Source organism: Anopheles maculipalpis, chromosome X (assembly GCF_943734695.1).
Source record: "Anopheles maculipalpis chromosome X, idAnoMacuDA_375_x, whole genome shotgun sequence".
NCBI lineage: Eukaryota > Metazoa > Arthropoda > Insecta > Diptera > Culicidae > Anopheles > Anopheles maculipalpis.
Genome location: NC_064870.1, coordinates 6676419 through 6689414, shown reverse-complemented (window position 1 = coordinate 6689414; position 12996 = coordinate 6676419). Strand labels below are relative to the sequence as shown.

At 47.6% G+C, this 12996-nt stretch overlaps 2 protein-coding genes across 3 annotated transcripts in view; one reads left to right on the top strand and one right to left on the bottom strand.

The window, feature by feature from the left end:
• The window catches only part of LOC126567994 (homeotic protein female sterile-like), a 49873-nt gene extending 47934 nt beyond the window's left edge, over positions 1–1939 (bottom strand). For both annotated transcript variants that reach the window (XM_050224392.1, XM_050224400.1), the window contains exon 1: positions 1801–1939. The gene's annotated coding sequence lies outside the window, so the exon portion shown is untranslated. The remainder of the gene's footprint in view (positions 1–1800) is intronic.
• LOC126562065 (proton channel OtopLc-like) overlaps positions 1–12996 on the top strand; it is a 187292-nt gene that overhangs the window by 104388 nt on the left and 69908 nt on the right. The window lies entirely within an intron of this gene.

Sequence of the window (12996 nt, the reverse complement as noted above, 5' to 3'; positions counted from 1 at the left end):
AATTCTAGTAAGCCATTCGTAGGCCGGTATGACCTTCGGTTTGTCAAACCAAGAAGAATTAGTCTAGACGTATAGGCGTATAGAGGTAAGGATAGTTCAGAATCCTAGTTGGGTCATGTAAGTAGCATATGTGGATGGGTATGTACAAGGGCGGTTCAATGGCTGAGGAGAGTACACAACAGAACTGGGGAGTAAATCTCAACCACACTATTTCTCCGTAGTGAGGACTTGGTTATCCAACTACGTAAGAGTAAGCCCTGAGTAAGCCTTCAAGTGTCCAAGAATCCAGGCTTCTGATATGCTTTCTGTGGTACTATACTCACTATCCAACTACGTGGTATCAGCAAGTACCATTCCATTAGTAATCCATTCGATAGATCTAAGATAACTATAGCTAATTCAACTGCTAAGCGATTGCTCGAATGTTTGACATAAGTCGGCTAAAAAAATCGTTTCTTTAAAAATTGATGTGAAATTTTTCATAAACTTTCCTACGAGAAATAGTAGATTGGCGAGGACCATTTTTCAAGATTGTCGTTGCACATCTTAAGATATAATATCGAAAACCTTCCAAGTCTTGCCCAAAGCAAACGCGTAAGCAACCCTGCCCCAACCAACATCGATCGTGCTGCGGGCAGCATGCATAATGTATGAGAGACAATTCGCGGACGAGCTAATGCAGGGCATTAGATCTGCTGCGGGCGAGTGGCAAACCACTACGCCACGGCCATTCGGTTGACAGACGGTGGGTGCCGCATCGGTGTAAGGTGCGCGCGCGCTACGGTTGATTGAGTGTGGGGAGAGGGGCCCGAATTGAGCCAGACGCCGTGCGGTAAGGGGCGGGAGCGAGCGAAGCGTGCAAAGCGAATCCGGCTTCCGATGATGACGACACACACGGCAAAAGATAAACATACGCCACCCCAACAACAACAGCAACGACGACAACCAAAAAAAAAAACCTGACACACCGGTGGTGGTCCGGTGATTTGGCGAAAGAATTGTGTGCGTGAGTTGAATTGGGTTAGATGGGATGGGGATGGGTGGTGGGGGTAGGCCTGTGGGTAGGGGGTTTTTGCGAGAGGAAATCAAACAAAAAAAGGCGGGGGGGGGAGAGGGTTGAAGGAGGGACAAAAAATCTGATCACCGAACCCGGTATGTTCGCGAAAAGAGCCACACGAGTTTGTGCGTTTGTATAAGTGATTGGGGCTGTTTGGAGCATTTACCCATCGAACTTTTTTTTTTGCACATTCTCTCTCTCTCTCTCTCTCGTTCACACTTCCCTACACCCTCTATTTTTTTCACACGTAAGTAACAAAAAAAACACACACACAGATCGTTTCAATGGACGGGAGGACTTTCATTTGCCGGATGACAGATCGAACGCGAAACATTTTTTTTGGGGTTAGATCCCCTGCAAAAAGTGAAATAATTCGCACAAACTGGTACAAATCACACAACGTGTCGTCGGCTGTTAGCGGTTGTTGTTGGGTTTTGTGCAAGTTTCTCCGGATCTCACTTCGTACCACTCACGGACACGCAAAACCCGTGCCGGATGAGGAAACGGGCAAACACTTCCTAAAGGGTTTACGGAGGTGGCGTAGGGAGCAAGACCCCCAAGGTTATCTAAGCAAGACCAAGTTTAAATGGAGCAGAGAGATTGATAACGCCGTTCCTTTGCCGGTTTGAGGTGAAGCTCGCACAGTTGCAAATGCGGCGTAGAGGTGTCACAGATCTGTCAGACAACGCGCGAAATTTTGCTAAAACACCCGCCAACCAAAAAAAAAAAAAAACTCCACTTACCTGTGCGAAACGTTCGCATTACTTCCACTTTAAAGGGATCGAGAACCCGTGTGCCCCCCCAGAGTTGACTTAACGAGTGCGAGTGCGCTTGTTTGACAGGACAGCAGAGCGGACACGGACGCCGTTTGTTGTTTTCTTTGCTCATTTTTTGTTGTTGCGCGTGTATGTAATCCCCCACCCTTTTTTTCTCTCTCTGTGTGTGTGTGTGTCGGATGAACCACATGGGAAAACAGTGATGATAAAAGGGAGTACGTGCGTGGGAGATAATGAAGCGGTATTGTTGGTGTGTCGAAGGGAACGGTGGGTCCGAGCGTGTGGATGACAGCGCGAGAGCGAGAGAATGACAGGTCGGATGGGCCACCGCGTGGTAGCGTTGTGTTGGTAGATAGATCACAAGCATGCCGGGAGCCGACTACTGCACGGGTTATGATGATGGAGTCGCCCCGATGATGCGTGGGATGTGTGTTGGGTTAGTTAGCTGCTGTTGGAGTGGTGAACTGCTTGTTGGAATTATAGCGCACCTTGTGCGGGACCCCCTCAGCCAGATAACCTCCAACACCAACGCAACATCCACTCGACGCCATCCATTTTAGACGACCCTTCGTTAGGCTCTCGTGGCGAAGTTTTTTTTGCAAATAGCTGATTCACACGCGGAACAGCTGTTATAGAGTGAGTGTCCAAACCCTTTTTTCGGGTCGGTATGCGTGAAAATAAGGCGTGCGAACTCTGCAGCATGGGAGAGTATTCAAAGACGTCCCAATCTCCGAGGTTTCTTGCTTGCGGCACATAATCTCACACTCACGCTCGCTCAAACTCTCCTCGCTTTGCTTTATCAGTCGCTGTACCGGTTGGACGTTACGTGCTGTAACGCTGTATACGTACACGGGGTGCTAGGCGTGCACATGGTGTCGTGTATGGTGCCGCACGCGGTACAGCACTCACCTGTAGTGAGTGACCACGGGAGTCCCGGGCGTGCGTTGAAAATTCGTCGCTTACAGCACGCGACCGCGCTGCTGAGTGATGGTGGCCGTTTGCGTCCGACAAACGGCAGACATGTGCATCCCGTGTCTGGTCGGTCCGGCGTCGAGAAAATCGAGAAAAGCGTTGATGCAAACGGTTGCTGGTTTGCGTCTCGCCTGCATCTCGGGAAGCTCCCCCCCAAAAAAAAAAAAAAAAGCTATCCCAGCGTGCGACAAGCGGTACGTAACTATGTTAAATGCCATGACCTTGGAATGCACCGCCTCGTGGATGGCGCGTCGTAGTTTTGGTGGCTGTTTTTTGCCTCCTATTTCTAGTCGATGCTGGTTCACTGTGTACTCCACGGAGATGATTGATAGCGCGGATGCCGTCCCACAATGTAGTGGGAGATGGAAAATATGGCAAGGCGTTTTATAAACCATAAACACACAACCATTTATCCTTCGCTGCTGTGGGCCCGTTTATTGCAATAACGCTTAGGGAGATAAGCACCATTCCAGGTACAGGGGTTTGCTATTGCCTTATTTTGTGGCATTTAAAGCGGGGCGCTAATTATTAATATTATAATGCTATATTCTTAATAAGAATTCGCTGAAGAGTCGGAGCTCAGAGACCACGAGTTAACAGCACATCAGATTCAGAGGTAGACTAATTTTGCTTACTGATAGATAACCTGGAGAGAGTCTTCTTTTTGGCTTGACGACCTGTTAGGTCATGGCTTACGAGACATATCGATACTAAGTAGTCTGGAACAATCCCTGATTGGATTTTGATTTGATTCCCGGTCCTGCAATGTGAAAACGGGAGCTTCTGTAGCCTCCACCACACACATAGGCGACAGCGGCGCCGGTCTTCAAACGGCAGGTCCGGGTTTCAAATCCCATCCGGGGACCGTCCTTCCGTAGTGAGGACTGACTATCCAACTACGTGGTATTATTGGCAGTCTAGTAAGCCATTTCGATGGCCGGCATGACTTTTAAGGTCGTTAAGTCATGAAGAAGAAGAAAAAGAAGAAGCTTTGGATATAATTGGATGATCAGTTTTCACTACGAGAGAACCGTCCGGATAAGAGTTGAAGTTCTGCAGTGTGAAAACGGGCGCTGCTGTAGCCTCCATCATCAAGTTAAGAGCCAGAATATGTCTGCTAATTGACTTGTTAGTACTTCTTAGTATACACCGAACATCGTACTGCGTATATTCTAAAATACCGAGTGAGAGTTATATTTTGCTTGATTTGTCTAGGTTATGCTTGCCATCTGCTCGGCTTACTACAATTTGCGAATGAGCTATGAAGATTCCGGCTGACTCTCGAGAGTCAGTTATCGAGAGTTGGATACTCAAACTCACCACGAACGTGGTCCGGATGGAATTCGAACCCCGGTCCTGTCATGTGAAGATCATCACCGTTGTCGCCTCTACCACCGGGCCGTCCCGAGGAACTAAAGGAGATTAAAGTCTTATCTCCTTTAGCTTTGGGAGATCTTTTGCACATTACAGCTAACGATACTCTCGTTTGCTGATGGTTTAAATGTTGGAGAGCCCTTTTATCTCACTGTATCCAACTTATCGCGAAAAAACCTGAAGAATTCTGGACATAAATCTAACATCAAGCGTACAGTGGGTGGTTTCTTACAGAGATGAAATCATGAATGATGCATGCATGACAAAGCAGATCAATCTCGACTGCCAATCAGCCCAATATCGCCCTATGTTCCCTCCCTTTCTGATGACTTCAGAGTAATAGAGAGTTTTCTAAATAAATAAATAAAATGTAATTACAGCATAAATCAAATACGTACAGTCGGCACGCTGTAAAAGCAATCGATAATGCAACGTCAGCACCCACTGCTACATACGACCCCAAAAATATACAAACAAAACAGAATGGTCCGCTATTAGCCCTGTCCCGAAGGACGGCCGTGCAAAAGCGGAAGGATTCAAAGCATAATTATGCGCTCCCGGCCCGGTGCCCGTCGTGCGCTGGCAGCAACAAAAACAACAATCAGGCAGGCAGCCAGTACAGGCAACGTACGCCAGGTCTCTCACCATCACCCTCCTTCGCTCAATATCAGCTCCACTGGTATCGCCAACTCTACACAGGACTCTGCGAAATGGGCCGCGTTTTTTTTTTTTTTTTTGTTGGATTCGAGTGCCGGTTGCGCAATTGTAAGTGAATGTCAAAATCAGTGACTGTTCGATTATCACCTTTTCAAACTTGAATTCCATCCAGTGCCTCTGCCCCGTTTGTGCTGGTCCCTTCTGGTTCTCTTTTAGTACCAAAAAAAATAAAAAAATCCACCCGCCAGAAGTACTTGACGTCTTCCAAACCCCGCACGCTCTGTGCATCTCTCCCTCTCCCTCTCTTCTTCATCAATGTCCATCAAGCACCTGGGGCACGCAGCGACACCGATGGATTCGCATCAATTCGGTATCCTCGGATATTGGTGTATGGCAAAACGTGGCTTCACTTCCGGTTTAGCCGTGCCGAGTTTGGCAAAAGGCTTACTTGATTGCATCCGGGGGGGTGGGTGGCGAGAGAAAAAGGGTACACCAGAGCAGCTGCGGGGGTTGCCGGTAGATGTTCACGCCAGGAAAATTGATAGACAATAGAAATTAGATATCGTCACGTGTTCATTTATGGCCGGAATGAACGGTATGTCTGTTTCGTGTTGATGTCTGCCTGCCCTGCCTGCCCTGATGGTTGGAGCGAAGGTGTCCAGGTGCATAATTTAACTTTGTTTTGTTCACCCCGCTTCTTAGGAAGCATTGGAAACACAGAAACAAATAAATCCTCTCCCCTCCCCCCCCTCCCCCCCAACAACAGACATGAAGGTGATAAAAGCATAAAAAGGGCGCGCAATCAACACACGGCAGCACACTTGACTTGCATCACTCTTGTGCCCGCGGTAAGGCTAGTGTTGATGTGTGGAAAAGCGTACGGTAACATAATCATTAGACCTGAGAAGACACCGGACATCGCCCGTGCAATCAAGTGGCGGAGGGAGGGGGGGGGGGGGGTTGATAGTTCAGAGCTGGCCGCGAAGAAAGAAAAACACATCAGCAAAACAAAAAAAAAAAACAACAAAAAATGGCGAAATTTTAATGGCTTTTTCAACATTGCCCGTGGTGGTGGTGGAAGCGCGCTAGGATCTTTGGGCCCGCCCGCCATGCCAAAGCACGGAAGACACACACAGAAGGTTCGCCGTGGGCTGAAGTGTGCGAAATTTTTGACAGCCAGGTGCCACTCGATGCCACCACCATCATCACCATTTGCCATTTGTGTGTGTCTATTGCTGTGCTGCAAGTCGGGTAAGGTGTCCTGTCCTGTCTTTTACGTCCCGAAACCCCGGTACATCGAATGTCGTCTGGGATTTTGTTTTTAATTTCGTCCATTTCGTTATGTGTTCGGGTGTGTGTGTGTGTGTGTGATGGCGAGCGACCTCGATGACAGGAGCGAAATTATACATTCCAGCATGTCAACGTGTACACAGGTGGCCGAGTTTCCATTTTCCCGCGTAGAGGCTTCCCCGTAAGAAGGGGGAACCGTACCAACCGTTTCTTCGGCAGTATATGCAGGTAGTACACATCTCCGCAAGAGACACCACCCACCAAAAAACCGAGGATCGAGGATGGGCGAGAAATCAATGGGCAAACGGTTGAACTGCTCTTTGATTGGAGTGTTTAATCAATACGTCACGAAATGAGTTTTGATTGAAAAATTACTTAAGTTTTTCATTTGCCGATTGTGTGCGATTTCTTGTCTGGTTTGGCGGGACGGCTAATAACTGTGCTGGTACTGCTAACCGTGGTCCTTACTATCGTTGGAAGGCTGTTTGATTGTTTTCGGGGCGGTTTTTGTTTTGTTGAGGTTACCTTAGTTTGATGTTTTTACTGTCAAGATGTGGATGTTCGTTGGAGTTACCTTGTTTTATTGTATTGCAGGCAAACAATAGTTAAAAGAAGAATTGTGCATCCGCCTATGGTAGAACTATTGGAGGAATAGCCGCGTAGAGCAGTTACACGATAAGAGCTGGGAGGTTCCTGAAGACATCTTAATGTCTCTGATGTTTCAATCAGTACTACAAAGCTCTCCTGAGTTCTTGTTTCGTAGAGCTTTATGACTCTCTAGTCATAAGGTCTATGAAGTCTCTGTATGAAGTCTCTCCAATTTTCTTGGCTGTCCTTTTGGCTGTGGTGATGGCAGTACCGATCTTCACACGACAGGACCGGAAGTCTAATCACATCTTAATCGTTTCCTCCTATAATGATGAGCTCGACACTTCCAAACATGATCTTGGACTCTGGCTCTATAAAGTCTGAAGAGCCTGCCTGCTTTGACCGCATTTTACTTCACTTGAATCTTCCGTAGAAGCGGGATAGTAAAGTCCTGCTTCAGAATTCAAGACTAGACCTTCCTGGATAGAATGCTTTATATATCCAATACACAGGATGTATTCAAAAGGTTTGTTCAGGCAGGACCAAGGATCAATCCCAACAAAGTAGTACCAATAAGTCTAGTAAGTCATTAGATGACCGGCATATGGGTCGTTAAACCAAGAAGAGGAAGGAGAGTTCTTCAGTTGACGTCTGCGACACTTCCAAACTATAACTGATTACATCATTCAGGATTTTGGCTCTACAAAACCCGCTTCGTCTGCTTTAGGATTCAAGACTAGGCCTTCCTCTAAGAAGGAATGCTTTATATATCCAATATAAAGGAGGTATTGAGCGGTTTCTTGATGAGGCAACAGCGGAACCGATTTCCACACAGAAGAACCATACGTCAAATCCCATCTGGAGCTTCAATGTCATATGGAGACCGCAGCATGTGCGATCTTTTGTGATCTTTACACCTGTCAACAGCGTTCAATAGTCCAACCATCTTTACCCATTCGTACACGCACATCTACAGCACAGGTGCAAGACAAAGCTTATCCCGCTAGCGTTCCGGGTGGTTGTTGTTACGTTATTAACTCGTAACCATTACCGGATGGAGGCGTTCATTTCCCCATTTCTTATCTTCTTCTTCTGCTGTTGTGCCTTTTCTTTTGTCGGGGGTGTGGAGGAAAATTGATATCATTAGTGAAAATTAATGCCCATCCGGTTTTGATTGATTCTTTGGCGCTACACCACACTCGCTCGCAACGCAACTGCTGGCGCTATCACGGCTTTGGGGCAGGTTCTGTGGTGCCTGCAGTTAAAAGAAGCACCACACGCTGTTGAGCAGCGCGAGTTTGTTGAACCAATTATTCGTGGTCTTCGAAGGGTGAGAAGAGGATGCGTAACGCGCATCCCCCAAATGCCTGATGCCTGTTTTGCTCATTTATTCGATTCGACCGATACCCGTGTTTCGAGCGTTTCCTTCCGTGCTTGCGTCCCGCTCACGCTGCCAAACAATAAAATATGATTATACATCCTTTGATAGGAGGCCTACCGGTAAGGGGTAGCGGGCTTTCGAATGGTAGGCGCTGGCCGTGTACGACACAACCGGTGACGACACCGTACGGGCACATTCTAATCGCTTTTCCTGGCTGAACCCCCCGTATGCTCGCACCAGCAGCACACCGCTGGCGAAAGACGAGTGCTCCCGTAACGATACAGACTGTTTGGAATGTAATCAGCACTCCGACACGGGGCTGGGGTTGGGGATCCATCGATTTCCTACCCTAATGGTGGCCACTTTCTCCGCACCGTTTGACCTTTTGTGTGCGCTGTAATCGAAGGATAACAGGATTGCAAGATTGATTGATGCTTGGGTTTGCGATTTGCGAGCTAATTGCTTATTTATAATGCGATCATCGTTTAGGCAGGTTAGGCAAATGCCAGACTGCCGAAAGCGGCAAGTGATATACGTGTGTGTGTGTGTGTGTGTGTGTATACGTCTCTCTTATTGTCTGGGGTAGGGGTTTGAGTACTTGGTACCTTGGTTGAAGTGATTGTTGAAGCGACATTGCCAGCAGGGCTGTGTATCCTTTATTTTTGCATACGAAAAGGGGCATTGGTTCGTATCTTTTCTCGAGCCCGGGAAGAATGCATTTCCTGTACGCGGACCGGCTTTTGGGGGGACGAATAGCGTGCCTGAAGCTAGCACTCTACTTGAACGGAGTGTGGGTGGAGTTTTCCCAATTGTAATTTGATGTGATATTATCGTTTCGAATCATAGCTCTGATGAGCGTAGAAATAATCCGATTTCAGCTACTCTAATAGCTTGCAGCCCGGATGACGTTTCTACAGGCTTTTGCACGCTGCTTTTGTGTGATGCGAATTGCATGCATTTCGGAGACGGAATAGTTTATTAAACCCGGGGTTCTTTGTCTGCTGCGTGAAATTCTCGATACCGTTCACGGTCTAGTGCACCCGTCTCCCGATCAAATATTTATCTCAGCTTAAACCTACCACGATTGCTCCGTCTATGTCTTCCCAAAAAGAAGAGCGTTCAGGTAACAGCGGGTGGATCTTCCTGTAAGCGGCCGCGTGGGGCCCTCCCCACCTCGAAAGGGGCCCCGAACTGAACCCCGCAACGAATTGGTTGTTGTAAATTCTGGAGGAATGAAACTGATAGGGCCTTCAATTCGGCTTTGTCCCCCTGTCACAGGATGCAGAATTACATGGCCCTCGTTGGAAGGGCCCCAACACCATCGCCGTGACAAGTCTGATTCGCCGTGAGATCATCGTAAAGATCGTCATTATCCTTACATAGGAATTCGCCAGAGATGTATGTAAGTCCTCTTCTTCCTTTAGTCTTAACATCCTGCTAGGTTATCGAAAGCACGTTACAGGTTGGCTGGTCTTTACTGTTAGGGCAACTGTTAGGCCGGACTGGAGGGAGACGGAACTAAAATATTACTGTCCAGTTTATAGCGAGGGATGTTAAGGGGGAGGGGGAGTCCGCAAATAAATAACTCTAAGCGAAACAGGGTGTCGGGATTCGTTTCGACGCTTTTGTAGCGGTGATTTCGCCGTGGAGGATGCTCAACGTGAAGGAAGGCCCAAAAAGGTTCGCCGGCTTGGTATAACTCGTCAGGCCATATCATCATTTCATGTGTGAATTGCTGGTACAGCGGCACAACAGAAAGGGGTTCCTGTACAGAATCGTGACGGAAGACCAGAAGTGGATTTTGTTCAGCAATCCTAGGCGCACAAAAGCATGGGGATCTCCGGGTCGTAACCCAACATCATCAGCTCGGCCGAACATCCATAGCTCGAAAGTTAATGCTGAGTATTTGGTGGGACCAGCTCGGCGTCATCTACTACGAACTTCTGCAACCGGGAGAAACAATCACTGGTGAATGCTACCGGAAACAATTGATGAGTTTTTGGATCATAATATTTTCTTCACCTAGAGCAGAGTTCTCTAGGCATAACCACAATACGTAGGGCGTTTTGAGAGATTTGCTCCGGAAAGCTCAGGAGCAAAAGGGAACATGAAAAATAGCCTGTGCTTGATCGCTCCAAATTTACAACAAATCTAAGCCGAGCATATGAAAATCCTTGGTGAGGCAAGTGTTGAACTTATAATGATCTAGAGACACTGTTTTCGAAGTTGGTATTGAACGATAATTTGAAGAGGAGGAAAACACCCAGGTCGTGGATAATATGAGCATATCGTAACTGTCCAGTCGTCAAGAGATTCTTCTTAGGTGTCACAATCTCGAAGGGTCTTGAGAACCCAACCCAGGTTTCCTTGACATGATTCGTACCTTAGACGGATAATCAATCCAGATCTTTGAGCTATTGTAAGGTTATGTGCATTAATTCCCTCTCTTCTTGACTTAACGATCTTTTAGGTCCGGCCAGCCTCTGCTTCGCTGCAGAATAATTCCTCTTTTCTTTGAAAAGGATGCAGGGTGTAAAGTGAACGAATGCAAACCGTCTGTTAACATATCGCACACGCTCCTCTAGGTAACGGACCGTGTATGCGATTAGCAAAGAGTATTCACGGTCCATTCTTCACCCATTCTCTTCCCTACCCGACCAGCATCCGTGTATCGTTTGTATCGAATTCTTCTCCGCTCATCTGCTCATTTGCAAGTAATAATAACGCACCAAATTCCGCTAACACATGTTCTAAAATGAAGCACTCTATAGATGTATAGTAAGAGAGAGGAGTGAGTAGAGATGAAACTTACCACACAATACGCTCGTAACAGGGCGCACTCGTTGACAGGGCAGTTGCTGTTGGGGCGCCACTTGCTACCACCACTAAACCGTCCGTCCGCAATCCAGCGAACGATCTTGGTGGCGTAGACGGGACGGGGTCGTCCCGTCGTCCAAACCGCACACCGCAGCATCGCGTACCGGTCGGTTGATTGTTGTTTGGTTTGATTGAAGCACGCGAAGCGCCCGCATACATTAAGGATCGGTTTATTGTAACAAGTCACACACTCGGCCCATCGTTTTGCACCACGGGTTTGGAATAGCAACCAAACGCAACAGCAACAACAAAAAAACGCATTTCACACGTTCGAACACGCACGCACACACGCTTCATCACGGGGTTTCTTCGTGTCTCGTCAAAATTTGTTACAAACGTCAACCGCCATTATTGATCGGTATCGGTGGACTCTCGCTGTGCTTCCCGGGTATCACAGTGGTGGTTTGGCAATTTGGGCGTGCGGATTGGGAATACTCTCTCACATACAATACGCCGGATCGTATCGTATACTCCCGCTGGACTAGGCGATAGTGTGAAGTCTCTTGTCATCGCACTATTACAACAGTGCTCGCTATACTTGATATGTGTTTACCCGCGCGGGTAGACGGGCTGAAGCGTCCTGTCCAAAAGTCAGGCCAGTTTGTACACGCATCGCTACGGTCGGCTGTACTGCTAAATAAATCTGTGCCGTTCTAAACTACTTTTAAAAAAGAGCAATCACAACCTGGCACGCGGTCCGAAGGATGCCGCGCCCTATCTCCTAGGATAAGCTCCACAAGGAGTGACACCGACTGGAACTGCTACGTCTTACCAGGGGCACGGGGCGTTGCAGTTGCGTGTCCATTGCTCCAACTACGGTTACTTTGTACTTTTGAAACGCTACGAACCATTTACAGTGATTGGTTTTCCCTTTGCTTGGGCCGTCCGTTAGGTGTTTTACTTATTTGCGTGATTAGCCACGTGAAGGGATTAAAGAAGAGCGAATGCGAAGGGGTTTTTGATACGAGTGTTGTGATATAGGTATGGATATATCTAGATGTAGGCAAGGCAACACCTCACGCCTGATTACTAATTTATGCACAGTTCTTGTCGATGAGATGGGGTTGGCTAGCAGGGTCCGCTATCGGTTTCGCGGGGTCCTGCCACCGTAATGTACAACACCGTATGTCGTCGTCGGAACAGCTTCCACTCTTCCTGCTCGACTCTATCATACCGAACAGGTCATAATGCTATATTGTCGCGAGCCTATACGACTCCCTTATTGTACCACACAACCTTTACTGCGTATATTGTATATGTATATATATAGGCTGGATATATGTTTGTGTGTATATATATATATGTAGAAAGATAAAAGCTACGCATATGTATAAACGTTCGAAGTTGGAAGCATGGGTTCTATGTGCGTATGTAAATATATATATACATACATACAGATACGCAAAACCGTTGTCACTAACTGTGCCAGCGTCCCGAAGCGTCCACAACGTTTCGGACTGTATCTCCATATAGCTGCGCCATTTATTGGGCAGCGTAAGAGCTTTTCTCGTAAATGCGATGCGAAAGACTAGCAGTACGATTATGATAATGATGCTATTGAAGGTGTAGCTGCACGCTAGAACAACCTGCAATGGTCGATATGCCCATATATTGCTTAGATGTTGAACGTGCTCGAGTGTTCCCGTTTTCCAGCGATTTTGCGTCAAAACGCAACACAAACTGCACACACTCACACACTCACACAGCTTCACCATCTGTCACCTGATCACTTTGAGGTTGATTGTTGATCAGCTTTGCCATCGGTTGACAAAGCTTTGCCGACTTTCTGCGACATTGCATCCAACTTCGTGGGGTTCTTTTGTCTTTGGACCCGGGGGGAAGGGGGAAAGAGAGGGGGGGGGGGGGGGTGAAGAAGCCCACGTACCTGCGTAATGATTCCACCTTGCGAAAGTCGAGCGGCGCGTCGACCTCCCCGTTGATCTGCGGGTACCCATTCGGCGTCGGATAGCGGCTCGCGTACAGTGGAAGTGCCGGTGAGGAAGCCATGCTGAACAAGTCCGATG